At 48.4% G+C, this 13,192-nt stretch overlaps 2 long non-coding RNA genes across 2 annotated transcripts in view; one reads left to right on the forward strand and one right to left on the reverse strand.

The window, feature by feature from the left end:
- Window positions 1-9,319: 9,319 nt before the first annotated feature.
- Window positions 9,320-13,192, reverse strand: part of LOC148001417 (uncharacterized) — a 5,434-nt gene continuing 1,561 nt past the window's right edge. Inside the window, exon 3 of the long non-coding RNA XR_015637486.1 lies at window positions 9,320-9,546. This is a non-coding gene — a long non-coding RNA (uncharacterized LOC148001417). The remainder of the gene's footprint in view (window positions 9,547-13,192) is intronic.
- LOC148001418 (uncharacterized) overlaps window positions 11,138-13,192 on the forward strand; it is a 6,571-nt gene continuing 4,516 nt past the window's right edge. Inside the window, exon 1 of the long non-coding RNA XR_015637487.1 lies at window positions 11,138-11,319. This is a non-coding gene — a long non-coding RNA (uncharacterized LOC148001418). The remainder of the gene's footprint in view (window positions 11,320-13,192) is intronic.

The raw sequence follows: 13,192 nt of genomic DNA on the forward strand, positions 1-13,192 counted from the left end.
ACTGGTCTAGAACTGGTTCTGTAGACCAGGCTGGCCCTGAAATCACAGAGATCTGCCTGCCTCTGCCTCCAAAATGTGCTGGGATTAAAGGTGTGTGCCACTACCACCTGGCCAGAGTCAGCCTTTATAGAGTAGAAGAACATATGGCAATAGTTAATATTATCCCTACCCAAAAGTCAATGAGTCTGAAAAACTGGGCTTGGTCATTGGAGGGGGGAAACCAGAGCAAGCAGAGAGCAGGAAAGCTAAGAAATGAGATTTTCAAGAGGAGAATGGAGAAAGCTTGGATAAGAGGATTTGGGGGGGGTGTCATTTTCTTGTGCAGTGACTGAAGTTGTCCAACTCTGTGAATTTGGAAATCGGGTGTGCTGTTTTCTGGCCATGGAGACATCTAGTTTGTACTGAGACCAAGCTGTTGGCAGTAAGACAGTGTCCCTTAATGGAATCTTTGAGTCTGAGGATTAAAAAGATTGGAGAAGGCAGGCGAGGAGTCACAAGTCTAATTCCGAATGGGAAGTGTCCATGTTACCGACAAACCAAACTCCAGGAGCAAGTGACAGAGGAGGCAGGAAGGGGGATATAGAGGATTTCCAGGAAAACGAGGAGATGGGAGAGACTTAGGAAAGGGGCCTTGTGTTTTGTGAGCCAAGGAGGGTCCCAGCAGTGTAGGGATGGAGACACAGGAAAGTGTCATGGTGACAAGGTCTCAATCTGAGGATGTCCTTAAAGGATCAGTGGAGGAGCATCCCTCCCCCACATGATGGGGCACACAAGAGGGTGTAGGCAAGCTCCTTGTGGAAGCTTTTGTAGCAGTAGAAGTAGGGACACAGAATCAGGCTCCAGTGTACCATATGAGAGAGAATGACTGAATAGGCAGCTGTGAAATGGCACGTACCAGAGTAAGTGAAGAGAGACCTGAAGAGGAGAGAAGATGAGGAGAGACAAATGGTTAGAGCAGATGGAGGTGAAACTGTTAGCATTCTGTCTAAGCTCCGCCCCACAGTTACCTGGCAACAGCCAGGTATGCCTGACACTGTAAAAGGGGCTGCTTGCCCCCTCCTCACCCTCTCTTTTGCTTTTTTGTTCTCTTTTGCCCTTGCCTTCCCTTCTCCCATCTCTCTCCATGTGTTTGTTTATGGCCTGCCTCTACTCCTCTATTCTTCTTCTTCTTCTTCTTCTTCTTCTTCTTCTTCTTCTTCTTCTTCTTCTTCTTCTTCTTCTTCTTCTTCTTCTTCTTCTTCTTCTTCTTCTCCTCCTCCTCCTCCTCCTCCTCCTCCTCCTCCTCCTCCTCCTCCTCTTCCTCCTCCTCCTCTTCCTCTTCCTCCTCCCTCTCTCTCTCTCTCTCTCTCTCTCTCTCTCTCTCTCTCTCTGCCTTTCTCTGCCCCTACTAACCTCTTAACTCCCCTCCCCATGCCATGAATAAACTCTATTCTATACTATACCATTGTGTGGCTGGTCCCTCAGGGGAAGGGATGTCTCAGCACGTGCGCACAGAGGCACCCCCTTTCCTCATACTTCACCACACCTCCATAGAACATATCCCCACTCTGTTAGGGTTTAAATCTTGGCCTGTGCCTGCACAGAACACACCAAGACAACATGGTTCCATGTGGAGAGGTTTAATGAGAGAAGAAGAGTAGAGGAGAGGAAAGGAAGCCAGCCATGGGCATGTGGTGGGAAGGGGGAAGGGGGCAAGAACAGAGAAGAACAAAGAGTAAGAGGGGGTAAGAGAGAGAAGAGAGGGCAAGCAGTCCCTTACATAGTCGGGCACAGCTGGCTGTTGCTAGGCAACTGTGGGGCGGAGCATACCTGGCTGTTCCCAGGTAGCTGTGGGGGTGGAGCTTAGACAGAATGCCAGCATGCTCTCTTTATCTTTTTATAAACACATCAGAAAACGCTCAAGAAATGGACTCTAAAATTTAGATTTGCTTGATGGGAGGAGCCAGAAGGAGCAAGTTATCTGCACTGAGAAGGGTCAAAACTCTGTAGTTTGGTTTCATTAGAAGGGGTCAGGCCTTTTGGGGATCCATTGTTCCTTTCAAGTCTCAGGTATCAAATATAAAGGATGGTATAGGGCTGGGGACATGACTCAGTGGTTAAGAGCACTGACTGCTCTTCCGGAGGTCCTGAGTTCAAATCCCAGCAACCACATGGTGGCTCAAAATCATCTGTAATGGGATCTGATGCCTTCTTCTGGTGTTTCTGAAGACAGAGACAGTGTACTCATATAAATAAAAATAAATCTTAAAAAAAATAAAGAATGGCACAGAGAAACTGTAAGGGTCCAGAAGTTGCTGAAGGAAGGCTCCAGACTCAGTATGCAAGGACAAAGGTGGGGTTTGGAGAGGAAGGTAAGGTTGTCCCCCTGCCCTAATGATAGGGAAATGGGAGAGAGAGGTGGGTCCCCAAAACTCTGTTAGGACCGAGTAATGGGCCCTAGTGTCCAAAAGGAAGGAGGCAGGCTGCCCACATACCAGGATAGTTACCTGGGGCTCCCTGCTGGTGATGGCAGTGGTCCGGTCTAGGGAACTCGGGCCCCTTCATTCATCTACAGCCAAGCCAAGAAGATCCACTGGAGGGTTACCTGGACATGATGTACCCCTGTCCTGCACAATATGAGGACAATTGACAGCCCAATGTCCTTCTTGATGGTGTCTAGGACATGGCCCCTTGATTTGCGGGGATTAGGGCAAGCCCTCACCCAATGACCTTTTTGACCACATTTATAAGGCCTGGTGGTTCCTTAACCTTAGAAGGACAGGAGTCTGGAGCAATAGCTGGGGCTGGTCAGACAGCCTTTGCCAGCATATGGTATTTTTATCTCTGGAACTTCTCATTTCTCTCATAGTATACCTTGAAGGCCAGCGCCAAAACTTCTGCCTGTGGAGTTAGGGGCCCCCTCTCTAGCTTTTTAAGTTTGTCCCTTATGTAGGGGTAGCTCTGAGAAAAGAAATAGGTCATCAGAAGTTGTCTACCCTCTGGATTTTTAGGGTCCAGATTAGTGTAATGCCTTTGGGAGGCATTCTAAAAATGGGGACGGGTTTTCCTGTTTTTCCTTGGTGACCTCTTGTAGTTTTTCAAAATTCACTGGTTTTAAGGCTGTCCTGTGGAGACTGACCAGGAGACAGGTTATCAATCTACCTCTGGTTAGGCTACACCTGTGGGATTCTAATTTCATTGGGGATCTTGGTCAGGGACTGCCTCAGATCTAATAGGCTATGTTCTATCTGATGTACCTTATCTGCATGAATTTTCGCCTGCTCCCAAACTTGCTGGCATTCCTCTGGAAGTAAATTATTAGTAAGGATCATATGCACATCATGGAAAGTCAAGCTATAACTTTGGGTAATGTACTGGAACTCTTTAATAAAGGTGGATGAATTAGAGGTTTAGGAACCCAGTCTGCTTCCTATTTGAGAATGTTCATTCAGCGAAAAGGGAACGTGTACTCTGACCAGCCAATCTACACCGGCTACCTCTCTCAACGGAAGGACAGGTGCTGGGTCAGGTGACTATGGCAATGAGGGGTTTGGGGGTTTGTCTATGGTCTTGGAGCAGGTGATAGGAGGGGTGAAAATGGGTGCCAGTGCAGGGAGATCGGAGCGTCCTGCAGCTGGCACAGGAGGGGAGGGGTCTGGAGAGGTCGATTGAAGAGGCTCTGGGGTAACCTGGTGAGAAGGAGAAACTGAGGCAGTGGCTTGGGTTTTTGGAAGTGTGGAAGCAGGCCTGTGGTGAAGGGGAGGCAGTTCATTGGCTGGGTCAAAAGTTTTACTGTCATCTTGTACCTGTTTCATAGCTAAGAGGAGTTGGGTGGGGCCATGAGAGGAACACAGAGAGGGGTTAGAGCGAAGATATATGAATGCTTGGACACAAAGAATCTCTTTCCATTTACCAGACTACTGGCAGTAATTGTGAAGATCCCGTAAAATTGAAGAATTTAGCATGTCGTTATGCGGCCATTTTGAACATTATCTAATGAATACTGGGTCCAAACATTATTGCACAGGGGTGTCAATTTTGATGTCCTCAGGTGCGGTGTTAATTTTAAAGTTTTGAAATTCTCCAAACAATATCCTAATGGAGAATTTGGGGGTATGTTCGAAGACCTCGAATTTCCCTTTGGGGAAAGTCACCAATTAATTCGCACCAGCATCCCAGGGAAAATTAATGGTAATGGTAGTACTCTGCCAGGCCAGGTGTCTGAGGCGTCACTTAGACTCCTGAGGGTTATAACCAATGAGCCCTGGACCCGCCAGAAAGCGTTCCTATCCAGGCCTGAGATTCCATGATCCGCTGCAAGAGTCCGGAGTGAGAGGGGAGCAAGGAACCGCTTTCCAGGAAAACCCCACCCAGTGATCAAGGTTCTATTGCATATGTTAGCTAAGGAATTTCCTGTAATCTCAGAAAAGCTGGCCAGGCTTTATCTGGGAAATCGGGGTCCTCCTTGCTAACCGGAATAGACCTACCAATCTGCCGGTGTTTGTGCGGAAATCTTAGCTGCAGTCTGGTAGCGGGAAAAGTGGAACTGTGTGGTTGGTAAGGGTGTGTCTAAATGGCAAGAGCTGGCACCACGTGGTGAAACACGGAGGACAGTGGCTCATGCAGAAGTGTACATGTGTGCCAGCTGAAGCAGTAACTCAAGTGGTGGAAGCCCTGAGTCCCACAGCAGCCAGCAGATGGCGGAGTCCAATGGCGCAGTGAAGGCCTAGAAGAGGCGGCGATCAAATTCAGGTGGTGCACGCCGTGGCATTGGATGTAGCTGCAGGACGCACAGCAGTGATCGAGTGGTGCATGTAGAAGTGGCATGCGTCTTCATCCCTCCTCGCCATACTCCCCCCACCTCACCCCGCCCCGCTCTCGGCCCATGGCGAGTAACTGAGACCACGAATCAAGCCCCAGGGTGAGCTGGGGTCAGTGGCAAGCAGCGGAGGCACGGGGTGGGTAGAGCCTATCCTCCGCCCTGCAGTTGATGGCGGGGCAGCGGACCATGTGGGAGATTAATCACTGCATATGGGTCACCAATTCGGGGTTTAAATCTCGGCTCGCTTCCTGGACAGAACACACCAAGCCAACGTGGTTCCATATGGAGAGGTTTAATGAGAGAAGAGAGGAAAGAGTAGAGGAGGGGAGAAATAAAGGAGGCTGGCCATGAGCATGGGGAGGCAAGGGGGGAAGAGCAATGGGGAGAAAAGGGATGAGAGGAAAAGCAGAGAAGAGAAGAACAAAGAGAGAGCAAGAGGGAGAGGATGGGGCAAGCAACTCCCTTTATAGTCAGGCACAGCTGACTATATCAGCTGGCTGTTGCCAGGCAACTGTGGGGCGGAGCAAACCTGGCTGTTGCCAGGTAGCTGTGGGAGTGGAGCTTAGACGAAATACCAACAGTGTACCTTATTTAACCTCTTCAAACTATCCTATGTCTACCACATGGTTAGTTAACCTCTCCATCAATCCTGGCTGCTTCTTCCTCCTCATCGCCCTTAGAGTCTCCTCGAGCATCTCTCTGGAATCTCCCTTTATTCTCTCTACACTGTTTCCTGACAGTGTCCCACCTCCTATTTCCTGCCTCCTCAGCTCATTGGCCATCAGCTTTTTTATTGACAGGTAATGCTTAGAAGAGATTCTTTCTACACATTTTAAAATTCAACTTTGAAAAATGAGTCATAAATTCAGCCCATGCTTGGGAGAGGGGAGTTGGGGGGTCTTCCTCTTTAAAAAAGCAATTAAATTATATTTAATTATGTGTTTGTGTGTTCCTGCATATGGGTTTGTATACACGAATGCATGTACCTGAGGAGACCAGATACGTTGGATCTCTTGGTGCTGTGAGCCGTCTCACAGCCGGTGCTGGAAATGGCTCTGGAGGAGCAGCAAGTGTTCTTAACCACTGAGCCATCTCTCCAGCCCCTAGTCTCCTCTTCTGGAAATGAGGAGAATAAGCAATTTTTAAAGAACCTTCTTTTGTTTACACAGTTCCTGTAAGCAGAGTCTACCCTTTTGGATTCAGAGGCATTAGAATTTATTGTTTAAAATGTTTTAATTACTTTGTTATTTTTTTATGTGTATGGGCATTTTGCCCGCATGTATGTATGTGTGCCACATGTATCCCTGGTGCCCAAAGAAGGCAAAGGAGGGTTTTGGATCCTCTGGAACTAGAATTACAGAGAATTGTAAACTGCCATGTGGGTGCTGGGAATTGAACCTGAGTCCTCTGGAAGAGCGGTCAGTGCTCTTAACTACTGAGCCATATCCTCAGCCCATTATTTATTTACTTTTACTCATCTAATTTTACTTTATGTGTATCGCTATTTTGCTTGCATGTATGTGTACATCAAGTGCATTGCAGTGCTCCTGGAGACCAGAAGAGGGCACTAGGTCACCTGGGAGTGGACTCCCGAAGGGCGCTGGCAATGAAACGCAGGTCTTCTGGGAGAGCAGCAAGCATTCTCCAGCTCTCCCGCCCCAGGCGTTAGAATTTGTATTCTTCAGTGCTCTTTCCAGTCTCAGAAATGATCCTCTGACACTCCACCTCAGAAGGACCTTCCGCCTCAGAAACCGCATCCGTTTGCTAACCCACCTTGCTCTCCATGAATACTTGGGCAGGACCCGACATCCCCAGCTGCTGTCTTTGTCAGCCCTGGCCTTGAGTGTTATGGAACACAGTCACCATCGGTGCAGCTCCCATTCTCTGCTACTGGGGCAGCTGGCTAGCCTTCAAAGGAGAGCCAAGCTGTCATGGAGGTAGCGGTAAGGCAGGGAGTTGAGGGCTTAGTCCTCATCGACTCTCCCAAACTCTCAGCTACTCTTCTCCCAACTTTGTCATTGTCCAAGACAGAAGAACAGCTCAGAGGCACAAACAGCCCCTCCTCCACATGGCCTTCTTGGTGGCCTTTTGGTTCCTAGGGGGAGGAAGAGCCTCTACCATTCTTTTCGGGATGGATACTGTTCTTAGCGGGATGGACATTGATACATGCCTTGTGGGGTGCTGCCCCCTTGGCTTCCTTTCCTACCAGATTTTAGCATAACCTGTGGTTAATAGAGAAATTCAGTCATTCCTAAAGCCCATATGTAGGCTTAGATTTTTTTTTTTTTAAATCTTACTTTGTTTAGGGTTCTTAAGCGCTTCAACCCTCTCTTCTAACGCACTGACCAGAGGTAGGGGAGAAAGAAGGTTAGAAAGGAAAGGGTGTGTGGGCCTGTTTGGAAGTAGTTCCTTGGGGCTAGGGATTTAGCTCAGTGGTAGAGCGCTTACCTAGGAAGCGCAAGGCCCTGGGTTCGGTCCCCAGCTCCGAAAAAAAGAACCAAAAAAAAAAAAAAAATAAGTAGTTCCTTGGGGTGGGGGATTCCACTCTTCATTGTCAGTTCAATAGCAAACATCAAACACCATGGTCAGCAGAAATAGCAAGGTTCTGCCAAACTGGCACGAGTCAGCTGGAGACCAGGATCAACTGGAGTACCACGATAAACTCTTTTTTTTTTCTTCTTTACAATTCGGAGACCTGGGACCTTATATATGTAAGTCCCAAACGATAAACTCTTTGGTGCATTTCTCTCTATGATGTGAAAACCAGCGAAGACCAGTGAAGCCTTGCACAGGCTGCAATGCAGGACTGTTCTCTCACTGTTTGTGGGGTTCCACTTATATCCTTTCTCAACACCACGCGGCCTCTCAAATGTCTGTTTTCAGCCAAACATCACAAGCCCTCACAAAGCAACTTCCAGGAAAACGTCACATGACTGAGTCGTTAAAGAAGCTAGACATTTCCACTTCATCTGTCACCCAGCCCGATGGCACCCCCAATTCCCTAATGGCACCACTCAGTCTGCAGGGCTCCTGGTCCCTTCTTTCTGTGTTCTGACATCAGAGCCCTGACCATATTATGACCTGCAGCTGTAGGTTTTCTTACAGGCTGGGGTTCTAGAGGCCTTTTAGTGGGACACCCATTGTAGACCACTAGAGCAGTGGCTTGAAGGGGATCTTTGTTGCAGGTGACAAGGAGCCAAGCTGAGGCAGCATGAGGCACATTCTGAGCACTATTCTGAGTCCTTATTCTTCACAGTTTTTGTATTTTTAAATTTTTTATTTATTTTTATTTTATGCACACTGGTGATTTGACTACAAGTATATCTGTGTGAGGGTGTTGGATCCCTGAACATGAGTTAAGACAGTCGTGAGTTGCCATGGAGGTGTTGTGACTTGAATCCTGGTCCTCTGGAAGAGCAGCTCTTAACCACTGAACCATCTCTCCAGCTCCCTGGTTTGTTGTTGTTTTGTTGTTGTTATTGTTGTTCGAGACAAGGTCCTACTGTGTAGCCCTGTTTGTCCTGGAACTTGCTATGTAGAACAGTCAGTCTTCGAACTCACAGAGATCCACCTGCCTCTGCCTCCAAAGTGCTGGGATTAAAGATGTGCACCGTCATGCCCGATCTTCTCTAAACAACCCAGACTTTTTACAAGTTTGTCTATTCTTCAAATACCAGCTCTCCCTGTTTTGCTCAACTGGTCTCACCTCATGGTCTCAGATATTTGAGTTCAAACAATCCTCCTGCCTTAGCCTTCTGAGTGGCTGAGAGCAGCTTTATATTGGTGACTAATATTTTCCATAATTTACATCCTGTACTGGATATTTTTATGTCCACTTGACACAAGCCAAGTCATCTGAGAGGACGAAAACTCAATCGAGAAAATGCCTCCGCAAGATCAGGTTCTAGGTAAAGCTATAGAGCTTTTTCTTAATCAGTGATTGATGGGGGAGGGATCAGGATCAGTCCATTGTGAGTGGAGCCACCCCTGGGCTGGTAGTCTTGGGTTCTACAGGAAGACAGACTGAGCAAGCCATGGAGAGCAAGTCAGTAAGCAGCACTCCTTCATAGCCTCTGCATTGGTCCCTGCCTCCAGGTTCCTGCCTGTTTGAGTTTCTGCCCTGACTTCCTTTGATGATGAACAGTGATATGGTAGTGTAAGACCAATAAACTCTTTCCTCCTTGCGTTGTTTTGGTCATGGCATTTCACTGCAGCAATAGGAACACTGACTATGACACATCCTTGGCCTCAGTGGACCTGCTCTGTGATGGTCATTCTACAGAAACATCACGAGTTGGAGAGAAATGAGGACAGGTGGGTTGGTCATGGACAGAAGGCATCCCATAAGGAACAGTGTACAGTAAATGATATGGTACCACCTGCATTCAGGGTAGGTCTTCCCACCTCAGTTTACCCAATTTACTGCTCCACAGACATGCCCAAAGGTTTGGTGACCCTAGATCCTGTCACCCAAGTTAACAGTGTTAACTGTAACACTAGGAAAATACAATCTTGTCCTTTTCTTTTTAAAAAGAGTTATTTATTTTATGTATGCGAGTACACTGTAGCTGTCTTCAGACACACCAGAAGAGGGTGTCAGATCTCATTACAGATGGCTGTGAGCCACCATGTGGTTGCTGGGATTTGAATGCAGGACCTCTGGAAGAGCCATCCGTGCTCTCAACCACTGAGCCATCTCTCCAGCCCACAATCTTGTTCTTTAAAAACAACCAAAACAGTGAAGCCTGTTGAGATGAAGGGAGAGATAGCCCGAGTAGGTATGTGAAGGCCCTGGGAGGAACGATGCCCCTATTTTAGGTCATCTTTCTGGATGGAGGTTTGGGTCTTTGGGGAAGGGAAAAGAGATTTATGCTTCCTGCGTAACCCAGGCTTTACTGAGGGTTGTGGACACAGCTAGACAGTTTCCCTAGTGGGAGAATGGGACTGTCTGTGGCCCAGACAGTGACCAGGCTGTGTCCTCTCAGTGCTGTGACCACAGGCAACAGAGGAAGGCTAAGGCCTAGAGGAAGACCCTGTGCTCCAGAAGAGAGGAGCCACCCCTGTGCCAGCAGGCGGACTGCCCTAGGATGTCTTCAGTTTGGGCTGCCCTGAATCCCTGCACAACCTCCTTCCCTGTCCCAACTATTTAAAGAGTCACACATAGCATATAGCTGTGTGCAGAAGGACTGAGAAGGCGTCTCTCAAACAATACCCAAGCTGGGAGCACCCTATTGGGAAGGGGCGGGAAGGCGAGGACACCGGTTTTCCCTTCCCCTGTGGGTCCCTGAGGGATGGAGGAGCAGTTGGGGCAGAGCAGGTAAGAGGCAGATCTACAGTACCACAGAGAATAGCTAACACTCAGGTTCTTTTACAGAGGCCGGAAGTGCTGCCCATTCTAAACCAGCTCTCTATAGAAGGCAAATAGGGCAAATTGTTACCATGCGGGAGCAGCAGCAGGCTGGAGGGAAACAGTGTAACACCACATGGAATGAAGAAGGTGGTTAACCCTGTCATCTTGACTTCAGAAAGTCAAAATAGGAAGGTAACCTCTAGCATAGTAATTCTGCTTGATTGGGGGTAGTAATAAAATGATGTAGCTTTAACATTAAGAACGAGACTGTTAGAGAAAATGATTCCTTGCAGAAGACTGTGTAAGACAAGTCATCGCTCTGGGCAGAACCATAGATCCCAGCAGCCGCTCCATTGCTTTGTTTCGTCGGCCGCTTTGTAAAAGCGTGTTTATAGACACCGTCCATTTCTGTCTCCGGCTGCGGGAGAAAAGTCTGACTTTGCAGTTTATCACAGAATGCCAGATTTCCCCAGCATGTAATTTAATCTCTTGCTTGAAGGCCTCTGCATTATGTGGTTATCACAAAGTTATTCTTTAATAAAAATGCATGCTTTGCAGTCCCTATTTTATTAATTTGGCATGTCATTTCATCCATCACCACGGACGCCAGGAATTCCGCTTGTCACAGTTATAGGAGGGGGTGCTCATGCTGCGTCACAGATCCCCACTCCCAGGCTTTGTGGAAATAAGTGTCTTGATCTGCAGGGGACAGGGCTGGAATGGCAGCTGTCATCAGTCCTAGCAGGGCTGCAGTGTCAGTGTCAACATCATCATAATGGGATTTTTCCCCCCTTACAGAACATCTTCTGTCTTTCTGGAAAGAGGCAGCTGTCCCTGTGGAAGTCAGGACAGCCAGTCCTATGAGAAAAAAAAGCTGTCCCCCAGCAGGAGTCCTGGCCCCTCTGATGACATCAGAACCCCCAGGAGGGCAGGCTGGAGGCTGGAGGAGGGGCCACTGGCAGTTTGCAGAGTTGCCCCTAACTGTTATCAAAGTAAAAGGTGGCTTTGACAGTGCAACTCTGTGCTAGCATTCCTCACTTTATCTACTTAAAAATGATGAGACCACCACACTTCATTGCGACAGCCGAGGTGATTCTCTCATTGCTCATTTTGGTGGAGCTGGAGAACTAATGTCTGAACTTCACGGGTGTGGGTTCCTGACTCAGAGGTACGATTCTCAGCTGGCCACATGAACTGCAGTGGCTGCCTCTCCCGTCTTTCCTGAAACAAGCTCCCACTCCTTTAGAATATGGAGGACTTAAGTTCTAGGCCCCAGCATCATGGAAGGTCTGTGATGAGTGGGCTCATGGTGGGGGGCAGAGCGGGGACCTTGGTGATGGGGAATGTAATTCCTTATGCCCTCCTCTCTACCCAGGAGCAGGGCCAGGCCGCTTCCCCTCCCTTCTTTACACCCCTTCTGTGGGAGGAGGGGGCTCTGGACACAGAATGACACCCAAAAGGTGGTAGGCAGTAAGAGGGGGCTGGACTGCTGCCTTCACTGTGTCCCTCAAATGGGCCTGCTGCCCCCACATGGGAACTTCATAACTGTCTCCCACCAAGCCCAAAGCGAGCCTCAGCAAAATGAAGCAAGGCAGCAAAACAAGAAGTAAAACCTTTAAATGAGATCTAAATAAGGGGAGACTGAGGCCTGGTTGGGCACTTGTGTGTGCATATTTGTGTCCCCTAGGCCTCTTTTGACAGCTGTCCTGTGGGACCCTCCATACTGACTTTGAAGTGAGGCTCTAGAAATTACTGTGTGCATCTTTAGCAGATCTCAATGTGCTCTGAGTGATTCACTCATATGCAGCATCTGTAAAACGGGAACCTGAACGGAGCAATTTTACCCAGCATCCTCCCCTCTCAGTGTTCCCATGTCTGCTGTTTCTGCCTCTGCCCTTCTAGAACCCCAGCAGAATGTTGGTGGCTTTGCAGCCAACAGTTTAGAGCACTGGTTCTCTACGCGTGGACCACGACCCCTTTGTGCAAATCTCTGTCTCTGAAAACATTACAGTTCATAATGGTGGCAGATTTACTGTTATGAAGTAGCAATGAGAATGATTGATTTTATGGCTGGGGGGTCACCATGATTTTATGGCATGAGGGATTGTATTAAAGGGCCCCAGCATTAGGAAGGCTGAGACCCACTGGTTTAGAGAAATAATCTTTTTTTCCAAATAGACAGTAAATATAGACCCTCTTCATTTCCTTTCTCTCTTCCCCGTACGCATGTGCATCAGAAGAAGATAAAGTGTTGCACGATCATTTATATTTTTAGTCTTTTGCTTCTCTCATCTCTTTGTGGCAGTTCAGCTAGCCCTTTCCTCCATCCTGCAGTGCTCTGCTTGTGTATGGAGCAAGACTTCTTAGTGGGTTTTCCTTGCTTTGCCCACCTTTAATCCTATTCTAAGAAGAGCAGAGCAGCTCCAGCTGCATATGTAGTACAGGATGGCCTTGTTAGGCACCAACGGAAGGAGAAGCCCTTGGTCGTGCCAAGGCTGGACCTCCCCAGTGTAGGGGAATGTTGGGGAGAGGCGGGAAGGGGGGGGCTGATGGGGAGGGGAACACCCTTATAGACAGAGGGGAGGGGGACGGGATAGGGGGCTTATCTCTGGGAAAACGGGACAGGGAATAACATTTGAAATATAAATTTAAAAAAATCCAATAAAAGGAGGAGGAGGAGGAGAAAGAGGAAGAGGAGAAAGAGGAGGGGGGAGAAAAAGGAGGGGGAGAAAGAGGAAGAGGAGGAGGAGGAAGAGGAGGGGGGAGAAGGAGGGGGGAGAAAGAGGAGGGGGGAGGGAGAGGAGGAAGAGGAGGAGGAGGAGGAGGAGGAGGAGGAGGAGGAGGAGGAGGAGGAGGAGGAGACCAGATCACATCTTGCCCCAGACACTCCATATGGTTCGGAACAGTAGCTTTCATGCTGCCTTGCCCAAGGTAACTCCATGTCACCAGCAGCACTTGGTATGGACATATTAAAACCATATCAGAGGGCTTGGAGATGGCCCAGAAGTAGCGTGATCCCTGCACTTGCAGAGGACCCAAGT

Source organism: Rattus norvegicus, chromosome 14 (assembly GCF_021556685.1).
Source record: "Rattus norvegicus strain SHRSP/BbbUtx chromosome 14, alternate assembly SHRSP_T2T, whole genome shotgun sequence".
Lineage (NCBI taxonomy): Eukaryota > Metazoa > Chordata > Mammalia > Rodentia > Muridae > Rattus > Rattus norvegicus.